The 22488-nt window shown below is 44.0% G+C and overlaps 1 long non-coding RNA gene across 1 annotated transcript; it reads left to right on the forward strand.

Moving 5' to 3' along the window:
* Positions 1 to 43: 43 nt before the first annotated feature.
* Positions 44 to 21475, forward strand: LOC135055474 (uncharacterized). Its single transcript, XR_010243758.1, has 2 exons — positions 44 to 1544; positions 20799 to 21475. It is a non-coding gene; the product is annotated as an uncharacterized LOC135055474 (long non-coding RNA).
* Positions 21476 to 22488: the final 1013 nt, after the last annotated feature.

Raw genomic sequence — 22488 nt, forward strand, 5'->3', positions numbered from 1 at the left:
AGGTCCTTAGCACGAAGGCAACATAGACACAACCCTTACGGAGTGCGCTGACTTCCGCCGTACGATCACCTGACCTGAGTCCTGTTCGTTCAGTTGCTTGTTAAATCGGTCGCCGCATAGACAGTAAGTAGCCATTTTGTTGGTTAATCTCACTCACAAAAACTGTCCCACAAGCTGTACTTGCAGAACTGCAGATCCAAAACCCGCCGTATGTGCTTGCTATATACTACTTTGTGTTACTAGCTAGGTATAATATCTCCCACTTCCACCTGTGTGTTGATGACGTTCTACCTGTGTATAGTAATCTGTATTTATTCCAAAATTAATTAATTGAAAACTCCTGGAAAATGTGCTTGAAAAGAGAGAGCATTTGGATTTGTGTTATCTTTGTATGACTGTGGCATTAATAATCTGTTTAAAATCTAAAAGGAATGTCACTTTTTATTAAGCACCCAGTTTGAAGCCAGAAGTGGGTTTAGCCTTAAAATTCATCTTTTTAGCCTGGGCTTGTACACACAGAAGTGCTTTATACTGCGACTAGCTGTTCTACCCATTCTTCGCACGGGAGTTTCTGATTTTCAAGGTTGTAAATATAAATAAGTGTTAAAAATTTGGTAAATCTATAGAGATGTAAATTTGAGATGTGTTAATGTAAGCAAATATTAATCCATGGTTCTTGGCTTTACCCGAGGAGCACCCTTAGCATATTCGGTAAAAAGTGACAGGACCATTTTCATACCTCCCAACATGACCCTCTCCAGGAGGCACACAATGCTCTGCTTCTGGACTTTTTTCTTAATTTGTGATTGCCAGCACCTGTTTTGAACAGGTAAATGAATAAAGAAAGGTGTTTCAGCGCCGGTGATGGTAATGATAAATTAAGAGGGAAGTCCAGGAACAGAGCATTCTGTCCCTCCTGGAGGGGGTCATGTTGGGAGGTATGCATTTTTGTAGTTGATTAAATTCTACCCACTGGAGGTGCAATGCAAATAGTGATCCGGTTGTCCGTTTGGGCGTTACCGTTCACACAATGCAAGCCACGCATCGGTAAGGACATCATTATGTCAACCCCCCATTTCATCCCCTTAGGGAAGGTTTATTAAAATTCCAATTGCGTAGTTCTCCCTATTTCCCACCTGCAGAAGACTTATGTTAAATTTCAGCTTTCTAACATATCGGGAAGTAAGAGAATTAGTGAAGAGTGAGTGAGGGCTTTCACACACATATATATATATATATATATATATATATATATATATATATATATATATAAACAGAGAAAAAAAGAGGCGGCACTCGGAGACTTGCAAATTACAGTGTATTCACAGCAAGTGACATCTACGTTTCGGGGACCAAACTCCCCTTCGTCAGGATGCCGTAAGGGCGGAAGTGCTCTCCTGCCCTCTCGTTTTGTCACGTCCAGGTCCTTAGCACGAAGGCAACATAGACACAACCCTTACGGAGTGCGCTGACTTCCGCCGTACGATCACCTGACCTGAGTCCTGTTCGTTCAGTTGCTTGTTAAATCGGTCGCCGCATAGACAGTAAGTAGCCATTTTGTTGGTTAATCTCACTCACAAAAACTGTCCCACAAGCTGTACTTGCAGAACTGCAGATCCAAAACCCGCCGTATGTGCTTGCTATATACTACTTTGTGTTACTAGCTAGGTATAATATCTCCCACTTCCACCTGTGTGTTGATGACGTTCTACCTGTGTATAGTAATCTGTATTTATTCCAAAATTAATTAATTGAAAACTCCTGGAAAATGTGCTTGAAAAGAGAGAGCATTTGGATTTGTGTTATCTTTGTATGACTGTGGCATTAATAATCTGTTTAAAATCTAAAAGGAATGTCACTTTTTATTAAGCACCCAGTTTGAAGCCAGAAGTGGGTTTAGCCTTAAAATTCATCTTTTTAGCCTGGGCTTGTACACACAGAAGTGCTTTATACTGCGACTAGCTGTTCTACCCATTCTTCGCACGGGAGTTTCTGATTTTCAAGGTTGTAAATATAAATAAGTGTTAAAAATTTGGTAAATCTATAGAGATGTAAATTTGAGATGTGTTAATGTAAGCAAATATTAATCCATGGTTCTTGGCTTTACCCGAGGAGCACCCTTAGCATATTCGGTAAAAAGTGACAGGACCATTTTCATACCTCCCAACATGACCCTCTCCAGGAGGCACACAATGCTCTGCTTCTGGACTTTTTTCTTAATTTGTGATTGCCAGCACCTGTTTTGAACAGGTAAATGAATAAAGAAAGGTGTTTCAGCGCCGGTGATGGTAATGATAAATTAAGAGGGAAGTCCAGGAACAGAGCATTCTGTCCCTCCTGGAGGGGGTCATGTTGGGAGGTATGCATTTTTGTAGTTGATTAAATTCTACCCACTGGAGGTGCAATGCAAATAGTGATCCGGTTGTCCGTTTGGGCGTTACCGTTCACACAATGCAAGCCACGCATCGGTAAGGACATCATTATGTCAACCCCCCATTTCATCCCCTTAGGGAAGGTTTATTAAAATTCCAATTGCGTAGTTCTCCCTATTTCCCACCTGCAGAAGACTTATGTTAAATTTCAGCTTTCTAACATATCGGGAAGTAAGAGAATTAGTGAAGAGTGAGTGAGGGCTTTCACACACATATATATATATATATATATATATATATATATATATATATATATATATATATATATATATATATACATACAGGTTGAGTATCCCTTATCCAAAATGCTAGGGACCAGACGTATTTTGGCTATGGGATTTTTCCGTATTTTGGAATAATTGCATACCATAATGAGATATCATGGTGATGGGACCTAAATCTAAGCACAGAATACATTTATGTTACATATACACCTTATACACACAGCCTGAAGATAATTTTAGCCAATATTTTTCTCTGACGTCCTAGTGGATGCTGGGGACTCCGTAAGGACCATGGGGAATAGACGGCTCCGCAGGAGACTGGGCACATCTAAAGAAAGATTTAGGACTATCTGGTGTGCACTGGCTCCTCCCCCTATGACCCTCCTCCAAGCCTCAGTTAGTTAGATTTCTGTGCCCGGCTGAGCTGGATGCACACTAGGGGCTCTCCTGAGCTCCTAGAAGAAAGTATAGTTTAGGTTTTTTATTTTCAGTGAGACCTGCTGGCAACAGGCTCACTGCAACGAGGGACTAAGGGGAGAAGAAGCGAACCTACCTAAGTGGTGATAGCTTGGGCTTCTTAGGCTACTGGACACCATTAACTCCAGAGGGATCGAACACAGGACCCGACCTCGTCGTCCGTTCCCGGAGCCGCGCCGCCGTCCCCCTTACAGAGCCAGAAACAAGAAGGTGGTCCGGAAAATCGGCGGCTGAAGACTTCTGTCTTCTCCAAGGTAGCGCACAGCACTGCAGCTGTGCGCCATTGCTCCTCATGCACACCACACACTGCGGTCACTGATGGGTGCAGGGCGCTGGGGGGGGGCGCCCTGAGCAGCAATAATAACACCTTGGCTGGCAAAACTAACACCATATATAGCCCCAGAGGCTATATAGGTGTATATTAACCCCTGCCAGAAACGATAAAATAGCGGGAGAAAGCCCGCCGAAAAAGGGGCAGAGCCATCTCCCTCAGCACACTGGCGCCATTTTCCCTCACAGCTCTGCTGGAGGGATCGCTCCCTGGCTCTCCCCTGCAGTCCTGCACTACAGAAAAGGGTTAAAAAGAGGGGGGGGGCACAAATTAGGCGCAATATATATATTATGCAGCTATAAGGGAAAACACTCTCTATAGGTGATATCCCTGTGATATATAGCGCTCTGGTGTGTGCTGGCATACTCTCCCTCTGTCTCCCCAAAGGGCTTTGTGGGGTCCTGTCCTCTGTCAGAGCATTCCCTGTGTGTGTGCTGTGTGTCGGTACTGCTGTGTCGACATGTATGATGAGGATAATGATGTGGAGGCGGAGCAAATGCCTGTGAATGGGATGTCACCCCCTGAAAGGATTTTTTGCTCTATTCTTTAACCCTCGATGTGATGGTCTATCTGACGTCAGTGAGAGCAATCCTTAACATACAATGTAATGAGTCTGACACCCAGTAGTTAAGATTCACTCTGTTTATTTAATAAATTACAGCGTACTATATAGAAAAGAAACATGGGTGTATACAATATGTGCAAGCATATGATTGGATAAATAGAAGTAGCATACGACATTACATGCAGGATATTTTAGTAACACACAGAAGTAACAGTTTTGATCTGGTATGTAATTGTCCTTGAAGATAAGACACACACAAGCCTTATATTATATGAACAGACAAAGGCATCTTGTAGAGAGTGCGTACGTGTCTATTCAAACACATAACAATTCATATAGCATGTTTAACCCTTCAATCCCCTCTTAGAATCATGTTTGTTATATAACATGATTCTTGAGTGAGGCTCCTTTCTTGTTCCTCCAGTTTTTGAGATATTGGACATAATCGTCGGGTCCCTTACTATCAGAGGAGGTGACAGGACTGGTGGTTATATCATAGTACATCAGGGCCTTATCAATGCCTTTGGAGGTAAGTTTCTTTCCACAGGGAATTACACAATAAACTATAATGCCTACAAGAATTAAAGTTACAAGTATGAATATGCTTATTTGCACAAGAGCCTGTTTCCAATTTTCAACCCACCCAAAATATTGGCTCCATGGGTTATCAATACCTGAATTTTTCTTAAGTTCTATGGATAAGGTTTCTAACTTGTTTATGGCTAAAGTAACCTTACCATTGGGGCCAGTGTTGTCAGGAATATATGTACAACAGCCTCCCACCTTACTAATGTAAACACATGTACCGCCTTTTTCTGCTAGAATCATGTCAAGGGCCATTCTATTTTGGAATGTCATTTGGGAAGTGGCTTCTAGCTGTTCAGCTATACCTTTAAGAGCATCTTTGGTATCATTAACAAATCTTTGTTGATTATAATATATATAATTAATCCAGGCTACGTTTTTATTTACAGTTACTATAGGAAACAATGACTCAAAACCCGCAGCCACCTCATCTCTAGCTTTGAACTCATTTGGAACACCTCTTGGGACCCCTATAGCATCAATGTATACGTGGGGGTCAAAGCTACCTCCTGGGAGTGCTCTTTTCTTTCGATTAGCAGGAGTATTAGAGGGAGGAGTGGGGTCATCGGTGATCATTAGGAGTGGCATTATGACTTTGGCCAGGGCACACTCACCATACCATGGTGTGTCTAATTTAATTCTAAGCTTCATATCCCCACATATGTAATAAATGTCGCCTAATGATCTAGTTTGGTTGACTAAAACAGTTGTTCTTTTATTTGCACAATACCCTGGTGGGAAGGTTTTTAAATTTCTCCCTGTGGTGGTGTTAGATGTATAACAGGTATAGTTTCCAGGATATATGGTTATGGTGCTTCCTGGGTTGGGATTTTTTGACAATATGGGATATTCCTTTTTCCACATTTCGCACTGACTGTCATTTGTTTTGGTGTCATTAAAAAGGCTGAAAAAACAGTTTTCCTGTTCTAGGGGTATATTAAGGGGCACTGTACCTAGGTGTGGCCTAGATTTGCCACAGACATAACAGTTGCTTTTATTGTGTTTGTTAGCACTATACTTTATCCATTCCAACCAAAAATTAATGTCAGAGAAACCAGTTTCAATGGCTAAAGTGTCTTTAAAAGTAGGGTCATTAATGGCAACCATATCCTTAAAAGTGGAAATATGGGGTTTTAAGGGTTTATTTTGGGGGTCAATTTTGGGCTGATATTTTGGGTTTTTGTACATATCCCATAAGTAAAACCTTTGTCTTGCACTATAGTATCCTGCTTGCCACCATATACCAACTACATAAGTTGCATTATCCCGGTTGCTGGGATGCACTATGTTTAGCCTGAACCGATATGAGTCTGGGCCCTCTTCCATTTTATGAATAGACAATCTTTGAAGTAAGTTCAGATGTTGACCATATCTGTTTCTGGCAGCTGATGGGCGATATCCCCAATCTGTTCCTGTATTCCACCCCACAGCTTCCCAGGAATTACAATTAGATCCATAATATCTAATGTCATAGTACCATTCGTCAGTAACACAAATATATACTGTCTCAGACATTCCTGATTTCCTTCTTTGTTGTATATAATATTTGTCATCAGCAATTTTGGGGAACATAAAATAGTCAAGGATATATGTGGCTACGTGTGTGTTAGAGGAATTGTACCACAAGGTGGGGACCCCATCTGTTTGTGTGATGCCGACTTCACATATTGTGAGGTGAATGAGGGCCAGTAGGGCTATCGAGATAGTCCCCAGGATAGAGATAGGGGGCAGGTTCTTCATCGTTTTCTGTTCTTCTGTCTTCGCTAGGTGGGAGGTCAGGGCTGTCTGCCCCGGTTCGTACCTCACTGGAATCACTTGCTTCCCTCTCTAGGTCTGGTCTAGGAACCTTTTTTACTCGGGATGCATGGATCCAGGTAGGACTTTCCTCTGTCAGGACTGCTGTTCGGGTAGCTGCTACGACCTCTGTCTCTGGACCATAGGTGAAGTCTCCTGGGCTCTTGTTCCTGGGGAGCACCTTCACCACGACTCTGTCTCCGACTTTAAAGGGGTGTGTAGGTTCCTGTGGATTCAAAGGGTTTTTACAAACAACCTCATGTTCAATTTCATTCAGTTTTGTTATCAGGGACCTGACATACTCTTCTCTGATGAGTTCTAGATCTCCTTCCTGTATTACTAGTGGTTTCTTAGCCCAGGGTGTTGGAAAAGGCCTACCCATTAGTATTTCAAATGGGGAGTAACCCAGAGTCTTTTGTGGGGTCATTCTGATCTCTGCTAGGATAATAGGAAGGACCTTCTTCCATTTATGGAAGGTACCCCCTGTGGCCTTCCTAAGCTTGTCTTTGAGGGTCCTATTCATGCGTTCTACGACCCCTGAACTCTGCGGATGGTACGGGATGTGGAACTTCCATTCCACCTGTAGGGTCTTTACCAGAGCCTGTGTAATTTTTGCTGTAAAGGCGGAGCCTTTATCACTATTGATTTGCAATGGGCACCCCCATCTGGGGATGATTTCCTGAGTCAGGATCCTAGCAACTGTCTTTGCATCTTCAGATTTAGTGGGGAATACCTCTGGCCATCGAGAGAACATGTCTACAATGACCAGGGCATACTCCTGCTTACCAGTACCTGGGATATGGGTGAAGTCAATTTGCAAATGTGTAAAGGGTGTGGTGGGGTATTCAAGATGCTGATGTTCTGCCTTATCAGGGTTGTTGGGGTTGTTCCGCAGACAAGTAATGCATCTACTGACATACTGGTCTACTAATGACTTGATGTTAGTGACATAAAAGTCATTGCGTAGGAGCAAAGTGGTTGTTGCCTTGCTGTGGTGACCTATGCCATGGTAGTGGGCAATAAACAGGGGTGCACTGGACTGGGGTATACAGGGTTTCCCCTCTTTGCAGATCAATCCTGTTTTAGGATTTTTCTGCAAAACTGGGTAAATCCAGTCAGCTAGGTCAATGTTGGAAGCAGCTGCTTGCAACTGAGTGATTAGGTACAGGTTGTCAAGGGCTGGTGGAGTCATGATGGTCATAGGGGCATGAGTAATGGGCTGTAGAGCAGCATATTTAGCAGCAGAGTCAGCAAGGGCATTTCCTAGAGAGACTTCGTCCTTCCCCCCCGTGTGTGCCCTGCAGTGGAGAATTGCAATGTCAGAGGGTAGAGTTATGGCATGCAAAAGGTCAGAGATGAGTTGGGCGTGTGATATGCCCTTTCCATCAGCTCCAAGGAACCCACGGCGTTGCCAAATGACCCCATGGTCATGGACGACGCCGTAAGCGTATTTGGAGTCAGTGTAGATGGTGACTGGTTTATTCTGGTATAGGTGACAAGCCCTTGTGAGAGCAATGAGTTCTGCAGCTTGTGCCGACTGGTAAGGAATGGGCTGTGCTTCCAGAACAATGTCAGGGAGGGTGACGATAGCATAGCCTGCTTGGTAAGTGGTATCGTTGGGTCTGTTGCAGGAGCCATCTACAAAAACAACATCTGCCTTAGGGATAGGAACAGGAGACATGTCCAGTCTGGGAGATGTGTCTGACTCAATGGAGGCTGAGCAGTCATGGGGTTCTGGAGGGTGGTCCTCAGGACCTTTGAGCCCCAGTAGAGCGTTGAGAATGGGTGCAGGACCTGAAGAGTTGGTGGCATACTGAATGGTAAGTGAGGGGTTGTTTAAAAGGAGAACCTCATATCCACTGAGGCGCTGAGCTGACATGTGTTGTGTGTGTAACCCTTTTAAAATGGTTAGAACATCATGAGTGGTGTGAAGTACTGTTGTGTGGCCTAGGGTGAGTGTGGTGGCCATTTCAGTTACCATTGCACAGGCTGCAAGTGCCCTGAGGCAAGCAGGCATACCTTGCACTGTGACAGGCATTACTTTGGAAAAAAAATGCCACTGGGCGCAACTTTCCTCCATGAAACTGTGTGAGCACCCCCGCCATGGTTTTACAATTGTCCCTTGCAAACAAGTGAAAAGATAGTACATAATTGGGGAGGCCAAGTGCCGGACTTTTCATTAACATACATTTTAAGCTTTCATAAGCGGTTAACATTTCTTGTGACCATTGTACAGTATTAGGTTTGTCTTTCAGTGTGGCTTGTCTCAAAATGTTATCATAGTAGGAACAATCAGATATCCACTGTCTGCAGTAATTTACCATACCCAAAAAAGACAGCAGTTCTTTCTGGGTAGTTGGGGTGACCAGGCCCAATACAGACTGAATGCGCTGTGGACTGATTTTCCTTTCCCCCTGAGTGAGCACAAAACCTAAGTAATCCACATGCTTCTTACACCATTGCATTTTTGTTTTGGACACCTTGTGTCCACATTCACAGAGCCAGTTTAACAGTGATATACCATCCTCTCGGCAGGCCTCCTCAGTTTGACCACAGAGCAGCAGATCATCTGCATACTGTAGCAGGACTGAACCATGGTGAGGTTGCCAGGGCCCCAATGTGGCCTGGAGTACAATGCTATACACAACGGGTGCGTCAATATAGCCCTGGGGTAAACGACACCAGGTGAGTTGCTTGCCCTCAAAAGAAAAGGCAAAAAGTAGCTGTGTCTGTGCATCCACAGGTATGCTAAAAAATGCATTTTTTAAATCAATTACCGAAAAGAATGCAGCATCTGCAGGGATAGCTGAAATGAGTGAGTTAATGTCAGGTACAATGGGTGCTATGGGCACAATGAGTTGGTTAATTGCCCTAAGGTCCTGTACAAACCTTACACTGCCATCTGACTTGGCAACTGGGTTGACTGGTGTGCAGTAAGGTGAGATTACATGTCTGAGAATGCCTTGTTGGAGAAACTGTTGTATCATTGGTCTAAGACCTTCAATCTTTTCTTGTGACAAGGGGTATTGTTTTTGATAGACAGGTTGTGTGTCAGGTTTCAGGGTTGCTCTATATGGTGTACAAGGAATGAGGCCAGTGTCATAGGGACCCTCTGACCATAGAGCAGGGTTTACTTTGTCAAAATCAGGTGTAATGTCTGTTGCTTCCCACACCGGTAGGTGTGGAGACTCAACCTCCAGGCCACTGCCAGTGGGTGAAGGGAGAATGGAGATTTCGAGCCTGCTAAGAAGATCCCTTCCCAGAAGATTAATTGGACATTCAGGTATTACAGTGAAATTGTGTTTACCCATATATGTGCCTCCCGTGGTTCTGACACTAAGGGCATCTGTCAGGTAAGCATCTGTGGGTATCCCATTGATTCCCATTGAAGGAGCAGTCTTTTCCAAGTGACCGTCGTACAGGTCAGCACACAAAACACTAGTAGTTGCCCCGCTATCCACCAGGAAAGGGATTGCTCTCTTTCCTATAATCAAGGTTAGTAGCGGTGGGTCCTTCCAGTGTCTGGTGAGTTGGGCAAAGGCTGGGATACCCTCCTCCGGGCCCCGTCAGTGGGAGGGGTCCTGCCAATCAACCCGGAATCGGACATGATCCCGAAAGGGGTTGTTGTGTGATTGTCGGGGATGATCCCGGGAAGGGGCCGGAGCTTGGGGCTGTTGTGAGGGATAAGGGCAATCCCTTGCCCAATGATCGTCCTTTCCACAGTTAAAGCAGGAGGTTTGTTTCCTGCCGGCAGAGTCAGGGGGATGGGGTGGCCTGGCTTGTGGGTTTTGATATCGGGCTGGATTACGGGGTGGGCCAGTGGAGTGCTGCTGGCGTCTATCTCCCCGACCTCTCTGATTTTGGAAACTATGGGTTGGGACATTTTGTGAGGGTTTTTTTACATCGAAGCATCCTGCAGCTTCTTTTTCATATAAATGTTTTTCAAACTCCTTAATGTCGTCAGAGGTCCAAGATGAGACACTCTGTTTGACAGGGACCATGATAGACTGCAACAAGTTATTTACAAAGGTGGAAATAAGTAAATGGTCTGTTTCTACAAGGGTGAGACCTGCATCTTCAGACCAGCACTTTTTAAACCTCTTCCAAAACTCAGTGACAGTTTCAGTAGGTTTTTGCTTGCATGCTACAGCAATGGGAAGGGAGGCACGGGTCTTAAAGATTTCTTTCATGTGTTCTCCAATTTCCTTCCACATTTGCTTTACACCTTCCTCGGTATTGAGGGGGTAATCAGTGGCATTGTTTAGGACTGCAGGAGTGTTGATAGAGGGAATCTTTTTCCAATCCCACCCGTTGTAGTGGTCTATAACCCCGTCTACAATTAACCTCATATCCTCTTGAGTATAGCTGCGCCCCGTGCAAGCCTTTTTCAAGTAGGCTATGCAACCATCGGGTGCAACAGTGGGTTTGGGACAGTTCTTAACAATTCTGTCTAAATCCTCTATCTCAATGGGTTTCTTTAACAATTGATCCCCTACTGTCATGAAGGGCAGGTGGGTGGCGACACCGAGGAAACCAGTGCCGGATCGCGTTGTGGAGGGGGTGAGAGGGTTGTCAGTAGCAATAGTTAAGTCAGCGTTGCGGCGGGAGGCGGTTTGTCTGTTAGGAGTAGGGGCACTAGGGGCGGGGGTGGTTACGTCTATGCGGAGGGTACTGTCAGGGGGGCTATTCCTCCTGAGCCTCCTTCTCCTTCCCCTCCTCCCCCTCCCCTTTGCATCGGCATTCGTGACAAAGCAACTGCAGCTAAAAGATCTGTGTCTTTTAAGGAGGGGTATAGGGGACTGTAGGGCGGAGGAGAAGAGTTTTTCAGAAACTTGTTGCTTCTAAATTCCTCAGCTTTGTGTAGTCGGGAAGTTACAGATTTTATTCTACGCTGTTTCTGCTTGATATTTTTGTCATACCAATGAGGTGCTATCGTGAGCCATTGCTCTCCTCCAGCGCGCATATATGTCATGTCCCATTGTGGGTCATGATCATACCACGGCCAGGCTTCCTTGTCTTCCAGACAAAGCCCTTTGATCATGTCCATATAAAATGGATAATTAATACCATCACGGGGGAATGGGCTGGGGCTGCCAACTTTCTCTGTCCACCCCGCTAAGTTATCTACCCAAGGGTTAACTAAATAATAATCTGTGGTGGAGTTACGGGCAACATACTCCTTACATGTTTCCCCTGGTAAAGGTGGGGGGTAAATGACTGTCTTACTCTGACTCCCTCCCATAGTAAAAAATGCAATTTGCACCAACTTTCTATGCAATTTAACAACAACAATGCAATTAACAACTTTCTATGCATGCATCAGCTAACCAGTTAATTAGTCATTGACAATATCACAATATTATCTGTATAGTGAGAACATGAAATCTTTTGACGTGTACGATACTTACCATTCGTACAAGATGTCAGAAAAATACAGCGTTTTAAACAGGAAGCAGGAAAAGTGTTTGAGTAAAGATATCTGGCAGATGAAAACTTACCAGCCGTCTGGACCAAATATAAGAACTTATCTCACTACAAACATACAAGAATATATAGACGATCAAATCGAGGTATAATCTACGTTATGTATAGACCCCAGGTCTATTTTTAAGTATCCCAGATACTCACGTCTTTGGAGAATTGCGCTTGGACCCCTGGTCCCTTCTCAGACGTATCTTTAAGTCCCAGACATTAAAGATGTTTGGTCACGTGTTCCCAGAACACTGACACGGATTCAGCTTCAGTGTATGACCGCAATCCCGTATAGCAAAGACAGACAATAATTTCTCTATCTTACCATTCGGGGACGATCACTGAATCGCGGACGTAGCCCCCACTTGAAAGGATTTTTTGCTCTATTCTTTAACCCTCGATGTGATGGTCTATCTGACGTCAGTGAGAGCAATCCTTAACATACAATGTAATGAGTCTGACACCCAGTAGTTAAGATTCACTCTGTTTATTTAATAAATTACAGCGTACTATATAGAAAAGAAACATGGGTGTATACAATATGTGCAAGCATATGATTGGATAAATAGAAGTAGCATACGACATTACATGCAGGATATTTTAGTAACACACAGAAGTAACAGTTTTGATCTGGTATGTAATTGTCCTTGAAGATAAGACACACACAAGCCTTATATTATATGAACAGACAAAGGCATCTTGTAGAGAGTGCGTACGTGTCTATTCAAACACATAACAATTCATATAGCATGTTTAACCCTTCACCCCCCTGCGGGGTTGACACCGGTGTGGATGGACTTATGGAAGGAATTACGTGACAGTGTCAACTCCTTACATAAAAGGTTTGACGACATAGGACAGCCGGCTGCTCAGCTTGTGCCTGTCCAAGCGTCTCACATGTCATCAGGGGCTCTAAAACGCCCGCTACCTCAGATGGCAGACACAGATGTTGACACGGATACCGACTCCAGTGTCGACGACGATGAGACTAGTGTACCTTCCAATAGGGCCACCCGTTACATGATTGAGGCAATGAAAAATGTATTACACATTTCTGATAATACCCCAGATACCACAAAAAAGGGTATTATGTTGGTGACAGAAAACTACCAGTAGTTTTCCTGCATCTGAGGAATTGATATGAGGTGTGTGAGGAAGCGTGGACTTCCCCCGATAAGAAATGGATAATTTCTAAAGCAGCGTACCCTTTTCCGCCAGAGGATAGGTCACGTTGGGAAATAACCCCTAGGGTAGATAAAGCGGTTACACGCTTATTAAAAAAGGTGGCACTACCGTCACGGATACGGCCACCCTGAAGGACCTGCTGATAGAAAGCAGAAAACTACCCTTAAAGCTATATACACACACACGGCATTATATTGAGACCTGCTATTGCCTCGGCATGGATGTGCAGTGCGGCAGCTGCGTGGTCAGATTCCCTGTCGGATAATATTTATACTATAGATAGGGACAATATTTTGCTGAAAATAGAGCATATAAAAGACGCTGTCTTATACATGCGTGATGCACAGAGGGATATTTGCCGACTGGCATCACTAATAAGCGCTATGTAAAACCATTGCCGCCAGACGGGGGTTATGGACTCGGCAATGGTCGGGCGATGCCGATTTAAAACGGCACATGGAAGTTTGCCCTAGAAGGGGGTGGAACTGTTTGGGGATGGTCTTTCAGACCTCGTTTCCACAGCTACGGCTGGGAAATCAAAACTTTTGCCACAAGCTACCCCACAGCAAAAGTAAGCACTGTATTATCAGGTACAGTCCCTTCGGCCCCAGAAAAGTAGAGAGCTAGAGGCTCATCTTTTCTGCCAAGAGGAGAAGGTAGAGGGAAAAAGCTGCAGCACACAGCTAGTTCCCGGGAGCAGAAGTCCTCCCCTGCGTCCGGTAAGTCCACAGCATGACGCTGGGGCTGCTCAGGCGGACCCGGGTACGGTGGAGGCCCGTCTCAGAAATTTCAGCGCACAGTGGGCTCTCTCACAGGTGGATCCCGGGGTTCTTCAAACAGTATCTCAGAGGTACAGGCTGGAATTCGAGACGTCTCCCCCCCGCCGTTTCCTAATATCTGCCTTACCGGCAACTCCCTCTGCCAGGGAGGCAGTGTTGGTGGCAATCCAAAAAACTGTATTCACAGCAAGTGATTATCAAGGTACCCCTCCTTCAACAGAAAAAGGGTTACTTTTCCAGAATGTTTGTGGTACCGAAACCGGACCGTTCGGTGAGACCCATCTTAAATATAAAAAATCCTTGAACACATATAACAAAAGATTCAAGTGCAAGATGGAATCGCTCAGGGCGATTATTGCGAACCTGGACGAGGGGGATTACAGGGTCTCTCTGGACATCAAGGATACTTACCTGCATGTCCCCATTTACCCTCCTCACCAGGAGTACCTCAAGGTTGTGGTACAGGACTGTCTCTATCAGTTCCAGACGCTGCCGTTTGGATTATCCACGGCACCGAGGGTCTTTACCAGGGTAATGACCGAAATGATGATACTCCTTCGCAAGAAGGGAGTTTTAATTATCCCGTACTTGGACGATCTCCTGATAAAGGCGAGGTCCAAGGAACAGTTGGTAAGGGGGTAGCACTTTCTCGGGAAGTGCTGCAACAGCAGGACTGGATTCTCAATCTCAAAGTCACAGCTGGTCCCGACGACACGTCTTCTGTTCCTGGGAATGATTCTGGAAACAGACCAGAAAAAAAGTGTTTCTTCCAATGGAAAAAGCCGAGGAGTTGTCATCTCTAGTCAGAAACCTCCTAAGACCGGGACAGGTGTCGGTACATCAATGCACACGAGTCCTGGGAAAAAATGGTAGTTTCGTACGAAGCAATTCCATTCGGAAAGTTCCACGCAAGGATTTTCCAGTGGGACCTGTTGGACAAATGGTCCGGGTCCCATCTCCAGATACAGCAACGTATAACCCGGTCGGCAAGAACCAGGGTGTCGCTGCGGTGGTGGCTGCAGAGGGCTCATCTACTAGAGGGCCGCAGATTCGGAATACAGGACTGGGTCCTGGTGACCACGGATGCCAGCCTTCGGGGCTGGGGTGCAGTCACACAGGGAATAAAATTCCAAGGACTATGGTCCAAACAGGAGTTTTCACTTAACATAAATTTTCTGGAGATAAGAGCCATTTACAAGGCCCTAAGCAAAACAAGGTCCCTGCTTCACCAGCCGTACGGTTCCAATCAGACAACATCACGGCGCTCGCCCATGTAAACAGGCAGGGCGGCACAAGAAGCAGGAGGGCAATGGCAGAAGCCACAAAGATTCCCCGTTGGGCGGAAAATCATGTGGTAGCACTGGCAGCAGTGTTCATTCCGGGAGTGGACAACTGGGAAGCAGACTTCCGCAGGAGACTCCACCCGGGAGAATAGGGACTTCATCCAGAAGTCTTCCAAATGCTAGTAAACCGTTGGAAAAGACCACAGGTGGACATGATGGCGTCCCGCCTCAATAAAAAAGATATTGCGCCAGGTCAAGGGAACCTCAGGCGATCGCTGTGGACGCTCTAGTGACACCGCGGGTGTACCAGTCGGTTTATGTGTTCCCTCCTCTCCCTCTCATACCCAAGGTACTGAGGATAATAAGAAAAAGAGGAGTAAGAACTATACTCTTTGTTTCGGATTGGCCAAGAAGGGCTTGGTACCCGGAACTTCAAGAGATGATCTCAGAGGACCCATGGCCTCTGCCACTCAGACAGAATCTGCTGCAGCAGGGGCCCTGTCTGTTCAAAGACTTACCGCGGCTGCGTTGACGGCATGGCGGTTGAACACCGGATCCTGAGTGAAAAAGGCATTCCGGAGGTAGTCATTCTTATCCTGATCAAAGCCAGGAAGGATGTACGCCTGAAGTTCAGACGTTGTAAGGGAGTGCTGCATATTCAGCCCCTTCTTTGTGCCCCAGTGGCACCTTGGGATCTCAATGTGGTTTTGGAGTTCCTGGAATCACATTGGTTTGAGCCACTTAAAACCGTGGATTTGAAATATCTCGCATGAAAAGTGGTCATGTGTTGGCTCTGGCTTCGGCCAGGCATGTGTCAGAATTGCCGGCTTTGTCATAAAAAAAAAAACCCCTTACCTGACTTTCCATATGGATAGGGCAGAGTTGAGGACTCGTCCTCACTTTCTCCCGAAGGTGGTATCAGGTTTTCACTTGTACCAAACCTATTATTGGTGCCTGCGGCTACTAGGGACCTGGAGGATTCCAAGTTACTGGACGTAGTCAGGGCCCTGAAAAATTATATTTCCAGGACGGCTGGAGTCAGGAAAACTGACTCGCTGTTTATCCTAGATGCACCCAACAAGCTGGGTGCTCCTGCTTCTAAGCAGACTATAGCGCGCTGGATTTGTAGCACTATTCAGCTTGCGCATTCTGCGGTGGGACTACCGCAGCCTAAATCTCTAAAAGCCCATTCCACAAGGAAGGTGGGCTCATCTTGGGCGGCTGCCCGAGGGGTCTCGGCTTTACGACTTGGCCGAGCTGCTACTTGGTCAGGGGCAAACACGTTTGCAAAATTTTATAAATTTGATACCCTGGCTGAGGAGGACCTGGAGTTCTCTCATTCGGTGCTGCAGAGTCATCCGCACTCTCCCGCCCGTTTGGGAGCTTTGGTATAATCCCCATGGTCCTTACGGAGTCCCCAGCATCCACTAGGACGTCAGAGAAAATAAGATTGTACTCACCGGTAAATCTATTTCTCGTAGTCCGTAGTGGATGCTGGGCGCCCATCCCAAGTGCGGATTGTCTGCAATACTTGTAAATAGTTATTGTTACAAAAATCGGGTTGTTATTGCGAACCATCTATTCAGAGGTTCCATTGTTATCATACTGTTAACCGGGGTTCCTATCACGAGTTATATGGTGTGATTGGTGTGGCTGGTATGAGTCTTACCCGGGATTCAAAATCCTTCCTTATTGTGTCAGCTCTTCCGGGCACAGTGTCCTAACTGAGGCTTGGAGGAGGGTCATAGGGGGAGGAGCCAGTGCACACCAGATAGTCCTAAAGCTTTCTTTAGATGTGCCCAGTCTCCTGCGGAGCCGTCTATTCCCCATGGTCCTTACGGAGTCCCCAGCATCCACTACGGACTACGAGAAATAGATTTACCGGTGAGTAAAATCTTATTTTTTATAACTTTGTGCATTAAACAAAGTGTGTGTACATTCACACATATAATTTATGTTTCATATACACCTTATACACACAGCCTGAAGGTCATTTAATACAATATTATTAATAACTTTGTGTATTAAACAAAGTTTGTGTACATTGAGCCATCAAAAAACAAAGGTTTCACTATTTCACTCTCACTCAAAAAAGTCCGTATTTCGGAATATTTGGACATGAGATACTCAACCTGTATGTATGTATATATATATATATATATATATATATATATATATATATATATAAAAATAATCACAGTGGTGGCCAAAATTGCGGACACTTTTTTTGAAATGTGAATGTTTTTCAATTTCGAATGCTTATAAAAACTGTTACACTTCATGCAGTGCAATGATTCATATATCAAATGAAAGGTAATGTAATGCTAAATTCAACACAATAAACAGAGATCAGGTATTTTCATTACAAGGGAAAACAGTGAAAACAACACTTCGGGTGAAAATCCGACAAAATACTTTTAGGACAGTGACATCATAAGTACTCAGGGATTTTCACCCTAAGTGTTGTTCTCGCTGCATAACTTCCTTTGTAATGCAAATATCTGACCTCTGTTTATTGTGTTAAATTCAGCATTACATTTCCTTTCATTTGATATATGAATCATTACACTGCATTAAGTGTAACAGTTTTTAGAAGCATTCGAAGTTGAAAAACATCCAAATTTCAAAAAGTGTCCGCAATTTTGGCCACCACTGTGTATATGTGTGTGTGTGTGTGTGTGTGTATGTATATATATATATATATATATATATATATATATATATATAGATAGATAAGCCCACTGCTAGTTCCATACCTTTCACATTAATGTAAATCACAGATAATGTTTACAAATTTAGCAATTTAGCTGCTTTTTAGGGGTTCACAAACTTCACTATGCCTGCTGGCTTTTATAAGAGAGCCACTAATAAATTATAATAAAAAAAAATAATAATAATAAAAAAAATATATGTATATGTATATATATATATATATATATATATATATGTGTATATATACACATATATATGTGTGTGTGTGTGTGTGTGTGTGTGTGTGTGTGTGTATAAGCTCAGTAAGCTCAAGAATCTTAGTTTGAGTCCCAGTGTGGTCCCATTAAGGAGCCTCAAATGTGGCCCGTAGTCCCAGAAGGCAGGGGACGGAAATCAGCTGTTACAGGCAGGACCTACAGCATGACGCTCTCCCTCCACGCCTAGAGGATCTCCGTGTAGGAGCACGCCTAAGACATTTCAGTCACATGGGAAAAGCTCCTACCAAGATGCCTGGGTTAACACTCAAGGATACAAAATAGAGTATCTCATAGGTTTTCACTGCAGGTTTACCACTTTTCCTCGAAAGACAGGTATCCCTACAGGAGGCCATACACAGAATCCTGCAAACACAGGTATTTGTCTTAGTTCCTACTCGTCAGGGAACAAGGGATTCTATTCCAGCCTGTTTGGTAGTTCCGAGACTGAATTAGTCAGTCGGACCCTTCCTGAATGAAGTCCCTGAACCCTAAGGGTCTTTAACTTCAACAAGGAATTCGCTAGGGCAGTCATCACAGGACTGGAACAAGGGGAGTTCTTGGTATCTTTGGATATCAAGAAGGCCTGCCTTCACATTCTAATATGGCCGTTCACAAAGGTCATGGCAGAGATCATCTAGCATTCCTACAATTTCAAATAAAAAATATCCACCACGAATTCTAGGTCTCACTTTTCGGTCCTTTATCAGCTCCGAAGATATTCAAAAGGTCATGGTGGAGAGGAGGCTTCAACTCCTAATTCAAAAAACATAGTTTAGTATCTGGACGTTTCCTCATAAGGGCGCTGTCCTGCAAACAGCTATTGCACAGCATCATTCTCGACAAAAGGTCTATTAAGGCATTACGTGGGGATTCTTAATATACAGAAATCCCACTTAAAGCCTATTCGGAGATTTCAGTTTCTGTGTATGATTCTGAACACAGTATCTTACAAAGTTTTCTTCCTCTGGAAAGAGCCTGAGGAATCCAGACGTTAGTTCGGTTAGTCCTGAAACCACATTAAGTCTCCATAAATATCTTGGAACTGACTTCAATTTACAATGCTCTACATTAGGCCTTCTATCTACTACAATCAGGACATTCATGTACTGTCCGACAACGCCACATCAGTGGCGTACAGAACGAGGTGGAAGAGCAGCTTATCTTTTTTTCCTGTTTCTCTTTTGTTCTTTCTTTTTCATGGATATATTATATATTCATCCAGGATAATTTTCAAGATCTCTGAATCATACACATCTTGAAATTCAACAGAACATGCCAAAATAAATGGGTAAAAGCCTGGGCATAGGTCAGGCTAAGCAAACATTTTGTAAGGTTGGATATATTGTATATAAAATAACTGCATAGAAATGCAAAACTCTGGTTCCAGTTGATGTACAATTTGGTTTTTAAGTGATTTATTTGAATCCCGAGCAAACTGCATCTTTACATGTCTGTCACTGTTCAAGAACTGTCCATTGTCCCAAGTATAGTTCCTAAAATATATTCTTCATATTAATTATTAATAGAACAATAAATATCAACATTTCACAAAGGGTAGAGGAGGCTCTCTGGTACACTGGCCTCTTCTGTACAGACCTTCAGTTTTGTATAACAGCCGAACACAGGCCTTAATGACTCTTAGGTGTGACTACTTCCTTTTGGAATATTAACCCTCATGAGCAGTGCCATTACTACTGTTTGTTTTCATGTCTGATTTAATTTTGTCTACATTGTATCTGTTTTATATATGTCCTGTTTTCCCAACTGCAGAGCACACTGGATCCTAACAAGTGTATCTGATAACAATTTAATGGTTAAGCTTGCAATAATGGCACTCTGCACTCACTTAAATGACACCAGGAATCTTGATAGAGACATCAGTAATTACACTTCTTTTGACCAATCTGTCTAAGGGTGTGTACACACGGTAAGATCCTTGCTATGCCCGATTTTTACTTGCGATTTCCCTTGAACTCCCCGGAGCCCAGATAGGACAGATTTTGACTGACGTTTCTTGAGATATGGACTATGTGTGCTTACGATTTTGGCTTATGTGAGATTTCGGCTTATGTGAGATGTCATTGACCTGTGAGATGAACTAGATAGTACACCGATCTAGCAAGGATTGACTTGCCTGCACAGTCTATCTTTTCTTGCGATGCCGACCTGGCGGGACCGCGCACCAGGATCAAATCGGGATTGCAAGGTGACTTTCACCTTGCGATCTGCACTAACTTTTCTTGCGATTTTGACTATATAGTCAAAATCGAAAGAAAATATCTTACCATGTGTACACACCTTAAAGCTGGGCGTATACTATACAATTATCTGGCAGATCATCTGCTATATCTGGCAGGTTGGAATGAAAATCTGGTAATGGATGAGAGCAAATGGCAATCGACCATTTGCTTCCAAATACTGGAAAACGTACAAAAACTGTCATTCATATCTGAACGACAGGTTTTGTCCCTTTTCTAGTGTTTGAGAGCAAATGGTCGATTGCAGTTGCTCTCATCCATTACCAGATTTTCATTCCAACCAGCCAGATCTGACAGATAACTGTATAGTGTATGCCCAGCTTAAGTCACAGAAAGTGAAGTCTGTTGTGGCTGAAAGAAACCTGCATGTAAAGTGTAAAGCATGATGTGCTATATGAGAAATGTAAATTATAACTTATGGGAATACTTCTGAATTCACTCTAGATTTCAAACACTGATCCTAGTCCTAAAAACTAGTCTTCAGCAAGACCATGTGACGTTAAAATCCTTCAGATTTCAGTGAAGACATGTCTAGAACATTCCACAAAGTTTAGAATGGGCACCGGAGCACTGGCCTATTCTGTACAGACAAATGACGCACCTTCAGGTTTGGATAACAGCAGTGCAACCTTTGCAGTGGAAATGAACGGCGGCTCTCTATTGGATGCCTGCAGTGAGTATGCAGCTCAGATCGAGGACCAGAGTCAGGACACAGGAAAACCTGAGCACATTGACCACACATATTCAGCAACATGTTATGAGCCCGAAACTGATATCCCATATTCCGCTCTAAGTCCTGATACCATTATGCTTAAAAGAAAAATTAGACGTTTACATCGACGGGCACAGAGACAGAAGCATAAGATAAAAAACATGAAACGACTGATTAAACAGTTAAAGTCCAGCATGTCAAGACAACCTTGTGGATTAACGGCATAATAGTAATAGATGCACAGGACCTGATGTGATGGAATGTTTGTTTAATGGTGATATTCATGTGCCAAAAGGTTATATGAGGACACCCATAATAAGTAATATATAGGTAAATATGTATACATATATTATTAGTTCTTTAGTTAATGTGTATATAAGATATATAATAAAATTGGAATAAAACAACACATCTTTGTGTCTTTGACTGCTATAATGTGGCTGTGCCTCCTACCCGTTCCGTATTCTCCCTCTAACTATTGCCACTACCCCTCCATGACTTATGTACTTGTAAAGACTGTTCATTATAAAGAAAACAAAGGAACCACTCTCATTTGAACAAATCTGCTAAATGTAATTTCATAGATTGGTCATGACCAAGCTGGTAAATTACTGAGACTGCATGCCCAAACAGCTGATGGATTACTACTTGCTGCTGTGGGCTGGGGTGTAAGACTATCAGAACTTGTGCCCGCATATCCTGTGGGGCAGATGTATATAGCCTGGAGAAGTGATAAAGTGGAAGGTGATAACGCAGCAGCCAGTCATCTCCTAACTGTCAAGTTACAGGCTGCCGCTGGGTTTGAAAAATGACAGGAGCTGACTGCCTGGTGCGTTATCACTAAGCTCAGGATTCTTAGCTCGTCGGGATCCCAGCTGTCACAATACCGACGCCGGGATTCCGGCGAGGGCACCATACTGCTGCCGTTATATGGGCAAGGTAGGTGATTCCCCCTCTATGAGTGTCCACGAGAGGGAGAATAGAACCTGTGGCGAGCCCGCATGGGGCTTCGTTGCGCTCGCCATCCTACCGCTCGGGATGCCGATGTCGGTATACTGACATTCGGCATCCCGTGCAGCGGTAACAGATACCAAACCCTTAGGTTCTAACCTATTCTAATCCTTTCCTATTACACTCAAAATTTCAGTTTCATTTTATGTACCAGGGAAAAACATACATATGCCAAGATTTATCAAGCCTTGGAGAGTGATAAATTGCACGGGAATAAAGTAGCAACTGATCAGCTCCTAACTGTCATTTTTCAAACACAGTCTAACATCTGGCTGTTAGTACCTAAAATTACCTGTTTCTCTATCGTCCTAGTGGATGCTGGGGTTCCTGAAAGGACCATGGGGAATAGCGGCTCCGCAGGAGACAGGGCACAAAAGCAAAGCTTTCCGATCAGGTGGTGTGCACTGGCTC

The sequence above is a fragment of the Pseudophryne corroboree genome, chromosome 3 (assembly GCF_028390025.1).
Source record: "Pseudophryne corroboree isolate aPseCor3 chromosome 3, aPseCor3.hap2, whole genome shotgun sequence".
Taxonomy (NCBI): domain Eukaryota; kingdom Metazoa; phylum Chordata; class Amphibia; order Anura; family Myobatrachidae; genus Pseudophryne; species Pseudophryne corroboree.